Here is a 14,581-nt window from a genome sequence, read left to right on the forward strand (position 1 = left end):
GATAAAAATGAAATATTCGACCTTGTGTACTAAAAATGCCAAGATCAGTGACAGCCAGTGTCTCTATCAGGAGATCCTGGTACTCGCTATAAAACTGCAAGCTTCTTATAATAAATATATCATCTTCTAAACGACAGTAAAAAGTTTATACTATAATAAATCATTTACTATTTCCCATTATTTCTACAGTGCATACCTGTTCCATTGCACAGAACACATACAGCCATGCTCCAGGTGACTATCCTGGTCTCAGCCAATATTTTTTATTTTTTTCTTCCTTCTTTGGTTTGTTTTTTGGTTTGTGGAGGCCCCAAAACATTATTAAACATAAGTGGTTGAGCATCAGTGCACTCAATCTCTTCCACTTCTGGGGCAGGGCTAGGTGCATGACCCAAGGAAACCCCACCAGCAGAATCATCAAAAAGCATAAGTGACTGCTGCATGACTAGGGGTTCAAACTGATTTTCTGATGTGCAAGGGGTTGCGGTGGCCGGTGCCAACTCTGCGCTTCCAGCAGCGGACCAGGTGGAAAACAATGTGGAGGCACTCTCAGCCATCCAATCTACTACCGCCTCTACTTGTTCTGGCCTCATTATTCTTAGAGCAGTATTTGGGCCTACAAAATGACACAGAACGTCCTGTCACCTGTGTGCACCTGAGGAAAGGTGATCGACAACGTCCTCTCCCTGTGGCAGGAGTCCCAACACCACTAACACCAGCAGCACGACGTCCACGTCCCTTAATTGATGCTCTCCTTATTTTTTTACGGTCACCCACCAAATAGGCTGACAGACAAACAATTGTATTTCTGTGTCACAGGTGCAAATGATGTCTTGTACATCCCACAAAATGGCTGTAGATCACCGACACAATTAACAGACTGATTAACTATTGTATTTCTGTGTCACTGGTACAAATGTGTAGTATTGCACCGACCAAAAGTGACTACAGGTCACCCACAGACTGAAAAGCACGATTAAGTATTGTATTTCTGTGTCACCGGTGCAAAGGTGCTGTATTGCACCCATATAAATGCCTACAGGTCATCCACAGACTTCCTAAAAAAAAATTAAAACCTAAAACTGTCAGTGCAGCAGCGTCCTGTCCCTTCACTAGTCTGAGAAGAATTGCGGCGCACTACGCTGCAGCCTTTCCACAAGCTTTATTCAAAATCCAAACAACGAGCACAGACTTTTGCGCCAATGTCCGTGTTTGAATACCCAGACACCCCAATGTTCGGTACGAACCCGAACAGTGCAGTCTGGGTTTGCTGATCCTTACTGGGTAACAGTGACATGGAAAAGGACTTATGAATTCTACTGGACAGCAAACTAAGCAGTAAAAACCAGTGTCAGGCAGCTGCTACCAAGGCCAATAAGATAATGGGTTGCATCAAAAGGGGCATAGATGCCCATGATGAGAACATAGTCCTACCACTTTACAAATCACTAGTCAGACCACACATGGAGTACTGTGTACAGTTCTGGGCTCCTGTGAACAAGGCAGATATAGCAGAGCTGGAGAGGGTCCAGAGAAGGGCAACTAAAGTTATAACTGGAATGGGTGGTCTACAGGACCCTGAAATATTATCAAAATTAGGGTTATTCACTTTGGAAAAAAGACGACTGTGGGGAGATCTAATATCTACCGTATGTATAAATATATCAGAGGTCAGTACAGAGATCTATCCCATCATCTATTTATCCCCAGGACTGTAACGAGGGGACATCCTCTGCGTCTGGAGGAAAGAAGGTTTGTACACAAACATAGTAGAGGATTCTTTACGGTAAGAGCAGTGAGACTATGGAACTCTCTTCCTGAGGAGGTGGTGATGGTGAGTACACTAAAAGAGTTCAAGAGGGGCCTGGATGTATTTCTGGAGTGTAATAATATTACAGGCTATAGCTACTAGAGAGGGGTCGTTGATCCAGGGAGTTATTCTGATTGCCTGATTGGAGTCGGGAAGGAATTTTTTGTCCCCTAAAGTGAGGAAAATTGGCTTCTACCTCACAGTTTTTTTTTTGCCTTCCTCCGGATTAACTTGCAGGATAACAGGCCGAACTGGATGGACAAATGTCTTATTCAGCCTTATAAACTAGGTTACTATCTGGTCTTTATTAAAATATTGAACCATTCTGTCACAACAAAGAGTTAACTGTTTTTCTAGCCCTGTGAATCCTATTTTCTACTTTCACTTTGTGCCTTATTTCTAATTTACTAAGAGGTCATAAACACTTATTTATCAGTAGGATAAGGACTGAGCTATAATAAGTGTTTAGGAGGTCAGAGATCAGAGATAAACAGACATCAGCTGAGCTGCCTGATGGGACAAAGTGAAAATTCAGATCCTGCTGCTAGATAATCTAACAGCTACACACACAGGGGTTAATTTTTTTTAATAAATACCAATTGAAAAAAAATTTGGGCTCAAAATGAGTACAATGCAATAATTGAAAAAATTCCACCAAAGGTGTACATAGCCTTTAACTCAATTTATTGAAAACGACATCACAAAGCCACATAGGGTCACAGTGGTTATGCAAAGTCACGTTGTAACCTAGTTGTTGTCTGACTGTTTTGTAGGTCTGGTTGTAGCGGTAGAGATGAGAACAAATCATTTCTATTGAAAAGTGTGGCAGCTACAAATCATTCAGTTGCACCTCATGTCAGAGGATGGTTCACATTGTTCATTAGTTCAAAATCACCCAAAAGTAAGCAAAATACTATTTTCCTGATGCAGATTTAAATATTGCAGCAGCAGGAGCAATGCTCTGTGGTCTTCATTTGCTGTCATGTTTGTCTCGATAATCCGATTTCAAACAACTACAGTAACTTAGGTGAAGTCTGAATGCTGCTTGCTTAATTAAGAAAGTTCATGGCATTAAAACTGCATCCAACTGTAAATATAATTAGCAACATAACTTTTTTTTTTCATTGTCCAAAACATCTGTGCCCCCCTTCTGCAAATATAATTTAATATTCTCCTTCCAATATAGTAAATGCCATGCTTATTCATTCCCACATAACAAGCACCTGAACAGCCGCAGGGCAGAGCATCTGCACTTAATGATTTCATATCATTTTTTAAAAGGCATAACAGTCACCACATAATATAATTCATTGTCTCAATGACCTGAGAAAAGTCTCCTAGATCGAAGTCAGGAACCGTTCAAATGGAAGCAAAAGTCTGCCTTGTTTTCTTGTGAAGGATGATGATGCCTACATACAATAATATGTATGGAAGTGATGAACCCTTAAAATCTCATTCTGCTAGACATGAACACATCTACACTATAGATATTGATGACCTTAGATAATGATGGCCAATTCTCCGGATATCTTGTCGATTGTAAGTCCTAGCTACAGGGTCCTCACCCTCTTTGTACCAGTCTGTCAATAAGTTCATGCTTATTTTACTTGCTTTTGTGCTTGTTTTTATATTATGTATGCACTGTATACCTTTAGATGTAAAGCACCTTGAAATTAATGACACTGAGATATTTATACTGATGATCTATCCTCTGGATAGTCCATCAGTATCTCATCGGCCACCTGTCCGACACCAGGGACCCCTGCGATCAGCTGTTTGCGAAGGCACCAGTGCTCGCAGTAGCGCCGCTGCTTTCTCTCTGCTGACCAAGCTCAGCGCTGTCTATTTGATAGCAGCCGTGCTTGTTATTGCAGCTCAGCCCCATTCACTTCAAAGGGGCTGAACTGTGTCTGCAATGTGACCAATGAACCCAGGGAAAGCCTAGGGAAAGCTGTGAGAAGGCCACAGTGCTACTGCGAGCGCCGTAGCCTTCTCAAATTGCACATCGGCTCGGGTACCTGTTGTCGGACACCCACTTATCAGATATTGACCTATTCAGAGTATAGGTCATCAGTAAAAAGATCTTGGAAACCTTCTTTAATAAATAATAATCAATATCAGATAGGTGGGGGGGTCTGACCCATACTTTATGTAAAATCTATGGGAACCATATCTGGATTACTGCTACTGAGGTAAAGCAGCTGCAGAATCCAGCACAAGTTCTGCAAGGGGCCATCGCACCTGTGGGGCTATTCTTCAAGCCTTCTCCAGATTTGAGTCTGCTGATGCACAACCTGCCAAGGTAGTCATCATTTTTCCCTAAAAACTCTGACTATCCTATGAAGCATCAAAAGACTATCATCTGTTTTTACATTTCCAGCTTTAAATGGCGGGAGCCGGGGAAATCCTCGGTGGGCCCCAGGGATTACAGACAGTTAATGATAGTGCAGGAGGGCGTATTCAGCTCCAGCGCTTCACTTGCTGTGGCTGTCGGCCTCAGCGCTGACCAGTGCCTCTGTTCGCCCGCTCGTTGTGCTGCCTGGGTCCACCTTCCACCAGGGAGGGCCCGCCTCCTCGTACCTGCCGTGCCGTGCCTGCGCTGTGCTCTCGCTGCATTTCCACGCACAGGCACAGGCTATCAGGAGGGTCCTTCTGCTGGTGCTGCTGCAGGAGTCTGGGAGGATTGAAGGTGATCATATGAGGGTTCCTCTGCTGATACTACTGCTGACTTCAGGAGGGATATTGTGCTGGTGCTGGTGCTGCTGCGGATCTCAGAAGGGTCCCACTACTGGTGCTGCTGCAAGAGTCAATGAGTACACAGATGTCCTCCTCCTGCATGTATCCTGACTTGCCCCTGGATTGTCTTCTGGATGACTTCTTCCCTCCCACACAATGCCCTTTATGTCTGTGCAGAGTTCTCAGCCCCTGTGTCTCCACCATCCATATGGGATCCCTGCTGTATGATGTCTCTCATCCCCAGTCCCTATCTGTGACCTCATTACCCGCCAGGCTAGTAGGGTTTGTGGATGTGATTAGGCCACTTACCTCTATATGCAGCTCACTGTTTATTCATTGATTGCAGATAAAGAGGAAAGTGCTGGGGACAGGCTGCTGCCCTTATGTAAGCCAGGCAGCAGCATTCTGGATGATGATGAATCACTGTTCTGTTCTCTGCATTGACATAAAGGCATTGTTGCTGGCCTGCCAGCACTGGAAGGGTTAATCACTGAGGGGACACACTGTCACTGTCATCAGGCCATAGGGTTGTGCAGGGAACCTGCTTACTACCTTGTATATCCTGAAGCTCAAATTATAAAACCCGGCTCTGCTACATCTGCGTCTTTTTCAGCCTCTTTGATGAGGAGATGGGAGAGTAGTGACCCTGCTCCCCACTCCTCCTGTCACCCCACTAGTAACCCTGCTCCCCCCATTAGTGACCCTGTGTGTTCCTGTACGGAGAGGAGCCTGGCTGGAATGTGGTTGGTGAGGCCTAGCTGTGTTTGTGTCCCTGTGTGTGTGTGTGTGTGTGTGTGTGTGTCTGTCCCTGTATATGTGTGTGTGTGTGTGTGTATGTATGTATGTCTGTCTGTCTGTCCCTGTGTGTGAGTTAGAACGGACAAGGTAGCGCAGCGGTAAGGGGAGGCCGGTCATGAAGAGGGTTTGGGTGTGATGTAGGGGTTAAGGTTAGGAGGCAGGGTTTTAGGAAAGGCGCGAGTCGCCATGTGAACGGGGGGGTGGCTGGTGGTTAGAGCAGAGGAGGAGGCAGGGCCAGGGCCAGGGGCAGTCGGCATGGGGAAAGCGAACGGAGCAGACAGGCTGTACAATGGCGGCGCAGGCTTTATCAGTGGAGGAGTTATTGGTGCGGCTGCGTCGGGAGGCGGAGGTGCGGGGGCCTGGCTGGTTGCAGGAGCAGGTTGGTGCATGCGTTCTTTCGCCTGCTCCTGTAGCTACCCCCACTGAACGGGCTGTCCGGCCGCGGCTGAGCCCTGAAAGCACCCCCCGGGTCCGGCGCCGAGTAGGGAGCCCCTCTAGGGACCCTGAGAAGGCAGAGGGCTCCTGCTCAGCCTGTTGCAGGGCGCTCTCATCGCGGGAGGAATCCCACTGCACGGCTGGGCCCAGAGCAGAGCGGGACGCCCCTTCCCCCGCTCTCTGCTGCCAGACATGGGGATGCAGGTCCTGTAACGGTGGACTGGCCCAGTCCTGGCTCCAGCGGGCGGTCCATTCAGCGAAGTGAGGAAATCTGGGTGCCTCGGGCTGCACACAGTGGTGGAGAAGAGCTGTGCAGGCTCAGTGAAGTTCCGTGCAGAGTATTCCCCTAGGGTGGCAGGTGCCGTGTCGTCGTGCCAAAGGCCTGCCAGCGTCATCCAGAGGGCCGTGCAAGTCGTCCGGGAGGATTTGCCGTCGACGTCCAAGAGCTACGCCGAGGGAGAGTCCGTTCAGCGGGAGTCAGGATCTGCGGCAGAGGGAGTCACAGCGCCCGTGGTGCCTGGTGAGACTTCTTGGGGTCCCTTGTTAGCGCAGGGCTTCCCGGTGGGAAGTGTTGGGGGGGTGGTCATGGGTGAGTTAGGAAAAGGGTTGGAGCAGTTTTTGGGGGGTTTGGCGGGTTGGTTGTCTAGTTTGGGGTCAGCAGGGGGGTCGTCATTGCCGGCGTGGGGTGTGTTGCCAGGGCCGGTGGCTGGATCGAGTGGGGGGTCGGTGTCTGTGGAGACGCAGGTAGAGGGGGAGGGGCAGAGGCTGGATGACAGAGCGCGTGGGGAGGTGTATGTGTGCTTTGAGGGCCCTTTGGGGGCCCATTTGAAGCAGGAGGTAAAAGAGAAGATTTGGAAAGGGGAATATGTGGAAATATTTTCACTGCTCCCCTTAGAAAGGTTTAATTTGGATGGGGGTAAGAAGGATGTGGGCAAAAAGGAGGAGGAGGAGAAGCGGCGGCATAGGTTGATTCCCGTACGTTTGCTAATTGGCTGAAAGCGTTTGCCATATTAGCAAGTGTCATTGGGGAGAGGTCCCCAGAATGTTGTTCGGCGTTGTTCTGTTACCAAGATGCCATAGGGGAGGCGTATCGGGTATACGGCGGGGTGGGATGGCTCCGATATGACAAGCAGTTCCGACAGCGTAAGGCGGTTAGGTCTGATATCTGGTGGGACCACAAGGATACTGGGTTATGGTTAAAGGTAACGGCACCGCCGAGGGCGGGGCAGTCCTTTCGGGGTGAGCCCGGGGGGTCGTCTCCGGGAGCACTGGCGGCTGCGTCGGCGAAAGGGTTGTGTTTCCTCTTTAATGAGGGAAGCTGCAGATTCGGTGTTAAGTGCAAGTTCAAGCACGAATGCACAGTGTGTGGGGGGTCCCATGGAGCTAGCCGTTGCTTTAAAGGGGGTAGACAGAGGGGGGGCGATGGGGTTGGAAAGGGGTCTGACGCCGGTACGGGTGGAAAGGATGCAGGAGTTTCTAGATAGGTATCCGGACCGGGCGGCGGCCAGGTTGCTGGGGGATGGTTTTCGGTTTGGTTTTCGCATTCCTGCGGTGGTTACGGCGGGGCCTGTGGTTCATATGAATCTTAGGTCTGCGCTTGAGAATGCGGAGGTGGTGACTGAGAAATTGAGAAAAGAGGTGGAATTGGGGCGGATGGCTGGCCCATTCAGGGATCCACCGCTTCCGAATCTTACAGTGTCTCCGTTGGGGGTGGTTCCTAAGAAAGAGCCGAACAAGTTTCGGCTCATTCATCATTTGTCTTACCCGAAAGGAGCGTCGGTCAATGATGGTATAGATCCCGAACTTTGTTCGGTGGTGTATACGTCATTTGATGCTGCTGTTAGGTGGGTAAGGCAGTTTGGGCGGGGGACGTTATTGGCAAAGGTGGATGTTGAAGTGGCTTTTCGGCTGCTTCCGGTGCATGTTGAGAGCATGGGTTTGTTGGGGTGTTGTTGGGAGGGGGAGTATTTTGTGGACAGGTGTTTACCTATGGGGTGCTCTCTCTCGTGTGCATATTTTGAGACTTTTAGCTTGTTTTTGGAGTGGGCGGTGGTGGAAGTTTCGGGTTGTTCGTCGGTGATTCATTATTTAGATGTTTTTTTGTGTTTGGAGCCGGCAAATTCTCGGGTTTGTTCGTTGTTGTTGCACACTGTGCAGTCGGTTTTTGCGCATTTTGGGGTGCCGTTAGCGACGGAAAAGACGTTAGGTCCAGTGACGGAATTGTGTTTTCTGGGGATCGTCATAGACACCGAGAGGATGGAGTGTAGTCTTCCTGAGGACAAGTTGCTGGATCTTAGGCAGGACATTGATAGAGCCATAGGGCGGGAGAAGATTAGGTTGAGGGTTCTACAGTCGTTGTTGGGGAAGCTTCATTTTGCATGTCAGATCATGCCGATGGGTAGAATTTTCTGTAGACATTTGGCTGCGGCGACAGCGGGTGTGTCGGTGCCTTATCACTTCATTAGGTTGCGGAGCGAGTTGAAAGGGGATTTAAGGGTTTGGGCGGAATTTTTGGGGCAGTATAATGGACGGACATTAGTCATGGGGGAGGTGTGTGATTCGGCGGATTTTGCGTTATATACGGATGCGTCGGGGGGAGTGGGTTTTGGAGCTTACTGTCAGGGGCAATGGTGTGCGGGCGGTTGGCCTGAGTCGTCTGTGGTTCGGGGTTGGGTGAAAAATATTGCATTATTGGAGTTGTTTCCCATTGTCATGGCGGTTGTGTTGTGGGGGGAAATATTCCAGAATAGTAAGGTGCGCTTCCATTGTGATAATTTGGGGGTAGTCCAGGCTATCAACAGTTTGTCAGCATCTTCCCCTCCGGTGGTCAGGCTTTTGCAGTTTTTGGTTTTGCATTGCTTGTCAATTAACGTGTGGTTGGTGGCAGAGCATGTCGCTGGAGTGTCTAATTCTGTGGCGGACTCTCTTTCTCGTTCACAGTGGGATCGGTTCCGGCTTCTAGCACCAGAAGCGGAGTTGGAGGACCTGGAGTGTCTGTCATGGCTGTGGGGGATCTTGGAGGAGAGGTGATGGGGTTGCTGAGGAATTCGCTGAGTCTGGGTACGTGGAGGGAGTATGGTAAGGAGTGGAAATTTGGGAGAGGTGGATTGGTAACTGGGGTGCAGGGGGGGAGGATGGGGGTGTTAAGTTGGTGATGCTGTTGGGGCATTTAAAGAGTGAGGGTTGGTCGGTGTCTATAGTGAATCATTTAGTTGCGGGGGTGGCGTTTGGTTTCAAGATGCGGGGACAGGTGGATTTGACAAAAGTTTTTTTAGTGCGGCAGGTTTTAAGGGGATGGCGTAGAGGGGCCTGGAAGGTGGCGGACTGGAGGAGGCCAGTGTCTTTTGAGTTATTGGTACGTATGGGTGAGAAGTTGAGCGATGTGTGTAGCTCGGGATGGGAGTTAAGGTTGTTTAGGGCGGCGTTTGCGTTAGCGTTCTTTGGGGCTTTTAGATTGGGGGAGTTGGTGAGTAGTAGTAGCAACCGTGTGGGGGGGGTTGAGTAGTGGGGATGTGGAGGTGTGCGAGGATAGGGTTTTGGTGCGGATTAGCAAGTCTAAAACGGATCAGGAGGGCAGAGGGCAGCAGTTTGCATTGTTTGCTGTTCCGGGATGTGGCATGCGCCCGGTCTTGTGCGTGGGGCGGTATGGGTTGGGTATTGGGAGGGATGCATTGCCGTTTTTCCGGCATGATGATGGTTCGTTTTTGTCTAGATTTCAGTTTTTGGCTGTGTTTAGGAAGTGTTTGAAGGTTTTGGGGGTTCCGGATAAGGAATATTCTGGACATTCTTTTCGGATTGGTGCTGCGACTGAGGCGGCTAGATTGGGGGTCAGTGAGGATGTGATTATGAGGATCGGGCGTTGGGAGTCAGTGCAATTTAAATCTTATGTTAGGCCGGGTTTGTTGTAGTAAGGTTGCGGTGTGCAGGGGACTGAGTTAATTATGTCTTTGTTTATTTGCAGGTTTTCCGGCTGCTTTGGTGTGGATTTTAGGTCACTCCTATGTTTTTTGGGGGGCAATCAGAGCAGATGGTAGGCCGAATGGGCGGCAGCTTGGTTTGAGTTCGGAGGTGGCTACAGTTAGGTGGTTAGGGGTTAGAGGTATGTTGTGGGGAGGGGTGTTGCGGGAGGTGCAGCGGTTCGCGCGGTTGGAACGGTCTCCGGATGTGTTGGTGCTCCATGTTGGGGGCAATGACTTGGTGAGGTGTCCATTTAGGGAGTTGATTAGGGATGTGAAGTTTGACCTGCTGAGGATCTGGGCGTTGTATCCTGGTGTGGTTACAGTCTGGTCAGACATTGTGCCCCATAAGGCATGGAGGGAGGCAAGGTCTGTGGAGAGCATTAATAAGGCTCGGATAAAAGTGAATAGGGCGGTGGGCCGGTTTATGGCAAAGAATGGGGCTGTGGTAGTGCGTCATGTAGACTTGGAGAAAGGGGTTGGTGCATTTTGAAGAATGGATGGGGTGCATCTGAACGCGGTGGGGACGGATTTGTGGTCTTTGGGGATCCAGAGTGGAGATAGCAGTGAGGATGTGGAGGGACGCGCAGGCTTGAGGAGGTCAATCTGCGCGTTCTTGGAGGTGGGGGAGGTCCTTGAAGTGGGAAAATATGGTGGTATCTGAGGATGGGAGGGCCCCGCGGGAGGGGCTGGACTCTCATGGAGGAGCTGGTATTAACAAACTAGTGTCACAACTAGACAGTTGAGAAGCTCTGACAGGAGCTTTCCAGATCCTCCTCCTTGAGTTTCTTTGTTTTGGTTAAGTTCCTCATCTCGTTAGTCTATCTCAGCTGTCATGCAGTTGGACTGATTACTGCCCTTTAAGTTCCTACCCAGAATGCAGTAGTGTGCGGCTTATACAACTTCCTGGAGTGTGTGTGCATGCTGTTCCTAGTTCTCAGTCCACAGTCGTCTGCAAGATAAGTTCTGTTTATGTATTTATGATTTTCTGTTTTCTGGATCCAGGTGACCCTGACTCCCTCCGTGTCCGTGTAGGGAGCCGGTGGTCGTGTCCCCTCACTATTGTAGGGTCATCAGGTGTAAGATAGTCGAGGTACGTGGATATGCGCCCATCCACCTTTGGGGTGGTCGCATAGGCTGAGCAATAAGGGAGAGCGGCAGGTCTCTTGCAGGGGTCTCCCTTTTGTTCCTTAGTTGTGGATCCAGTGAGTCATTGTTCATATTGTATTGTCTTGTTTCCTGTACACCATCCGTGACATTATAAGCCGCCAAAACCGTCTCTAGCATGGATCCGGTTTCACTTTTGGCTGAGCGCTTCCAGGGTCTTTCATTGGAGGTAGCTGATCTCCGTAAGACTTTTTCTCAGTTTCAAGTAACCGGTTCAGCTTGCGTTCATGGAGTTTGTTCTGAGCCTAAGATCTCGCTCCCGGATACATTCTCCGGGGGCAGTGAGTATTTTGTGCGTTTTAGAGAGGCTTGCAAACTCCATTTTCGCCTTCTTCCCCATTCCTCTGGTGATGAAGAACGGAGGGTGGGGATCATTATATCGCTGCTCAGGGGTAACGCTCAATCCTGGGCCTTTTCGCTGCCGGAGGGGGCACGGCCCCTCCGTTCAGTGGATGAATTCTTTTTAGCCCTGGGTCAGATATATGATGATCCGGATCGTATTGCTCTGGCTGAGTCTAGACTACGTCTGTTATGCCAGGGTAAACAATCCGCAGAGATATACTGCTCAGAATTTCGGAGATGGGCAGCTGATACTGGTTGGAATGATGATGCACTCCGAAGTCAATTTTGCCATGGTCTTTCAGAGAGATTTAAAGATGCATTTGCCTTTCATGAGAGACCTACCTCCTTGGATTCTGCTATGTCTCAGGCCGTTCGTATTGACAGGCGTCTTAGAGAGAGGAGAGATCTCTCCTTCCTGTCATACTCAGTCCCGGGACAGTGCAGCGGTCTCTTTCTGTGCGCAGGGGTCTCAGTCGCTGTCAGTCCCTTCTGAGCAGGAGCCCATGCAGCTGGGGTTGATTGCCTCTGACAATAGAAGATTCAGCCCGCATGGGAGGGTTTGTTTTTGTTGTGGAGGTATAAATCATTTGGCAAATGTTTGTCCCTCTAAGAGATTCAGGCAGTCTTCTGGGGGTAATAAAGAAACAAAAAGGAAAAAATCTTTTAAAAATGTTCCGTCTGTTACTATTGGCAGGGTTGAGGCGGAAATTGAAGGTTTTCCGTTTGCTTGTAGTTCCCGTTTTGTCCTGCCTGCTAGGGTGGCGCTAGAGAGCAAAAGCATTTTTTGTGAGATTTTTGTGGATAGTGGAGCAGCTGTCAATCTCATTGATAATCAATTTGCAATAACTCATGGTTTCCAGGAATGCACTTTGGGAAAGGATATTCCTGTTTTTGCTATTGATTCCGCTCCACTTTCTCAGAAATCATTAAAGGGCATAGTTCACAATATCCGTTTAATTGTGAGTGATGCTCATGTTGAGGATGTGTCATGTTTCGTCCTTAGCGGTTTGCCTACTCCTCTAGTGTTGGGGCTACCCTGGCTCACTAAACATAACCCCACCATTGATTGGCAAGCGAGGCAAATAAATGGTTGGAGTGACTTTTGCAGAGAGAATTGCCTCATGACATCTGTTTCTGAGGTTTCTACTAAGACTGTACCACCTTTCCTCTCTGAATTTTCGGATGTCTTCTCTGAGAGTGGAGTTCAGGATTTGCCCCCGCACAGGGAGTACGATTGCCCTATTAATCTCATCCCAGGCGCCAAGCTGCCTAAATTTCGTTTATACAATCTTTCCCAACCTGAGAGGGTCGCTATGCGTGCTTATATCTCTGAGAGTCTGAGAAAAGGACACATACGACCCTCGAAGTCACCTGTTGCCGCAGTTTTTTTCTTTGTTAAGAAAAAAGATGGTTCTTTAAGACCTTGTCTGGATTTCAGGGAGCTGAACAGTATCACTATTCGTGACCCTTATCCGCTTCCTCTGATCCCGGACCTGTTTAACCAGGTTGTTCAGGCTAAAGTCTTTTCCAAATTAGACCTAAGAGGGGCATACAACCTGGTCAGGGTCAGAGAAGGAGACGAATGGAAGACGGCTTTCAATACCTCTGAGGGCCATTTTGAGAATTTGGTTATGCCTTTTGGTTTGATGAATGCCCCAGCCGTTTTTCAGCATTTCGTGAACAGCATTTTTTATCATTTAATGGGAAAATTTGTATTAGTGTATTTGGATGACATTTTGATTTTTTCTCCTGATTTCAAGACTCATAAGGAACATTTACGTCAGGTCTTGCTCATTCTGCGGGAGAATAAATTATACGCGAAACTGGAAAAATGTGTGTTTGCGGTTCCAGAAATTCAATTTCTGGGGTTTCTTCTCTCCGCTTCTGGTTTTCGCATGGACCCCGAGAAGGTCCGCGCTGTGCTTGAGTGGGAGCTTCCTGAGAATCAGAAGGCGCTGATGCGTTTTTTGGGCTTTGCCAATTATTACAGGAAATTTATTTTGAATTATTCCTCTGTTGTTAAACCACTCACTGATATGACCAGAAAGGGGGTAGATTTTTCTTCCTGGTCGGTAGAGGCGCGTAAGGCCTTTTCTAATATCAAGGAGAGTTTTGCTTCCGCTCCCATCCTGGTACAACCTGATATTTCGTTACCCTTCATAGTTGAGGTTGATGCTTCTGAGGTAGGGGTGGGTGCGGTCTTGTCTCAGGGTTCCTCTCCTGCCAAATGGCAACCGTGTGCCTTTTTCTCAAAGAAACTCTCCTCCGCAGAGAGAAATTATGATGTGGGAGATAGGGAATTGTTGGGCATCAAGTTGGCTTTTGAAGAATGGCGCCATTGGCTAGAGGGAGCCAGACACCCTATTACTGTGTTTACTGACCATAAATATCTGGCCTACTTGGAGTCAGCCAAGCGTCTGAACCCGAGACAGGCCAGATGGTCTTTGTTCTTTTCAAGGTTTAATTTTGTTGTCACGTTCCGCCTGGGGTTAAGAATGTGAAGGCAGATGCCCTGTCACGTTGTTTTCCGGGAGGTGGGAATTTTGAAGACCCGGATCCCATTTTGGCTGAAGGTGTGGTGGTCTCTGCTCTTTTTCCTGAATTGGAGGCAGAGGTGCAGGCAGCCCAGTCAGAGGCTCCTGATCTTTGTCCTCCTGGGAGGTTGTTTGTGCCTCTCGCTTTGAGACACAAGATTTTTAAGGAACACCACGATACGGTCCTTGCTGGGCACCCGGGGGCAAGAGCCACACTGGATCTCATCGCTCGGAGATTCTGGTGGCCTGCGCTTCGTAAGTCGGTTGAGGGTTTTGTGGCAGCTTGCGAGACTTGCGCTCGTGCCAAAGTCCCTCATTCACGGCCATCAGGTCCTCTCCTTCCCTTACCCATTCCTTCCCGTCCTTGGACACATCTGTCCATGGACTTCATAACGGACTTGCCTCGTTCCTCGGGGAAGACTGTGATTCTGGTGGTGGTGGACCGTTTTAGCAAAATGGTGCATTTCATCCCTTTTCCTGGTTTGCCCAATGCTAAGACGCTGGCGCAGGCATTTATTGACCACATTGTCAAATTGCATGGTATTCCATCAGACATAGTCTCTGATAGGGGCACGCAGTTTGTTTCCAGATTCTGGAAGGCTTTCTGTTCTCGCTTGGGGGTTCGGTTGTCATTCTCTTCTGCTTTCCACCCGCAGTCGAATGGCCAGACAGAGCGCGTCAATCAGAATCTGGAGACATATCTGCGCTGTTTTGTGGCGGAGAATCAGGAGGATTGGTGTTCTTTTTTGTCCCTTGCTGAGTTTGCTTTAAATAACCGTCGTCAGGAGTCCTCTGATAAGTCA

General features: G+C 48.8%; 1 long non-coding RNA gene across 1 annotated transcript; it reads left to right on the top strand.

The window, feature by feature from the left end:
* The first annotated feature begins 5,324 nt into the window (after positions 1–5,324).
* LOC120990239 lies at positions 5,325–6,649 on the top strand. The gene is made up of 3 exons (XR_005776388.1): positions 5,325–5,506; positions 6,138–6,142; positions 6,639–6,649. It is a non-coding gene; the product is annotated as an uncharacterized LOC120990239 (long non-coding RNA).
* Positions 6,650–14,581: the final 7,932 nt, after the last annotated feature.

This window comes from Bufo bufo, chromosome 2 (assembly GCF_905171765.1).
Source record: "Bufo bufo chromosome 2, aBufBuf1.1, whole genome shotgun sequence".
Lineage (NCBI taxonomy): Eukaryota > Metazoa > Chordata > Amphibia > Anura > Bufonidae > Bufo > Bufo bufo.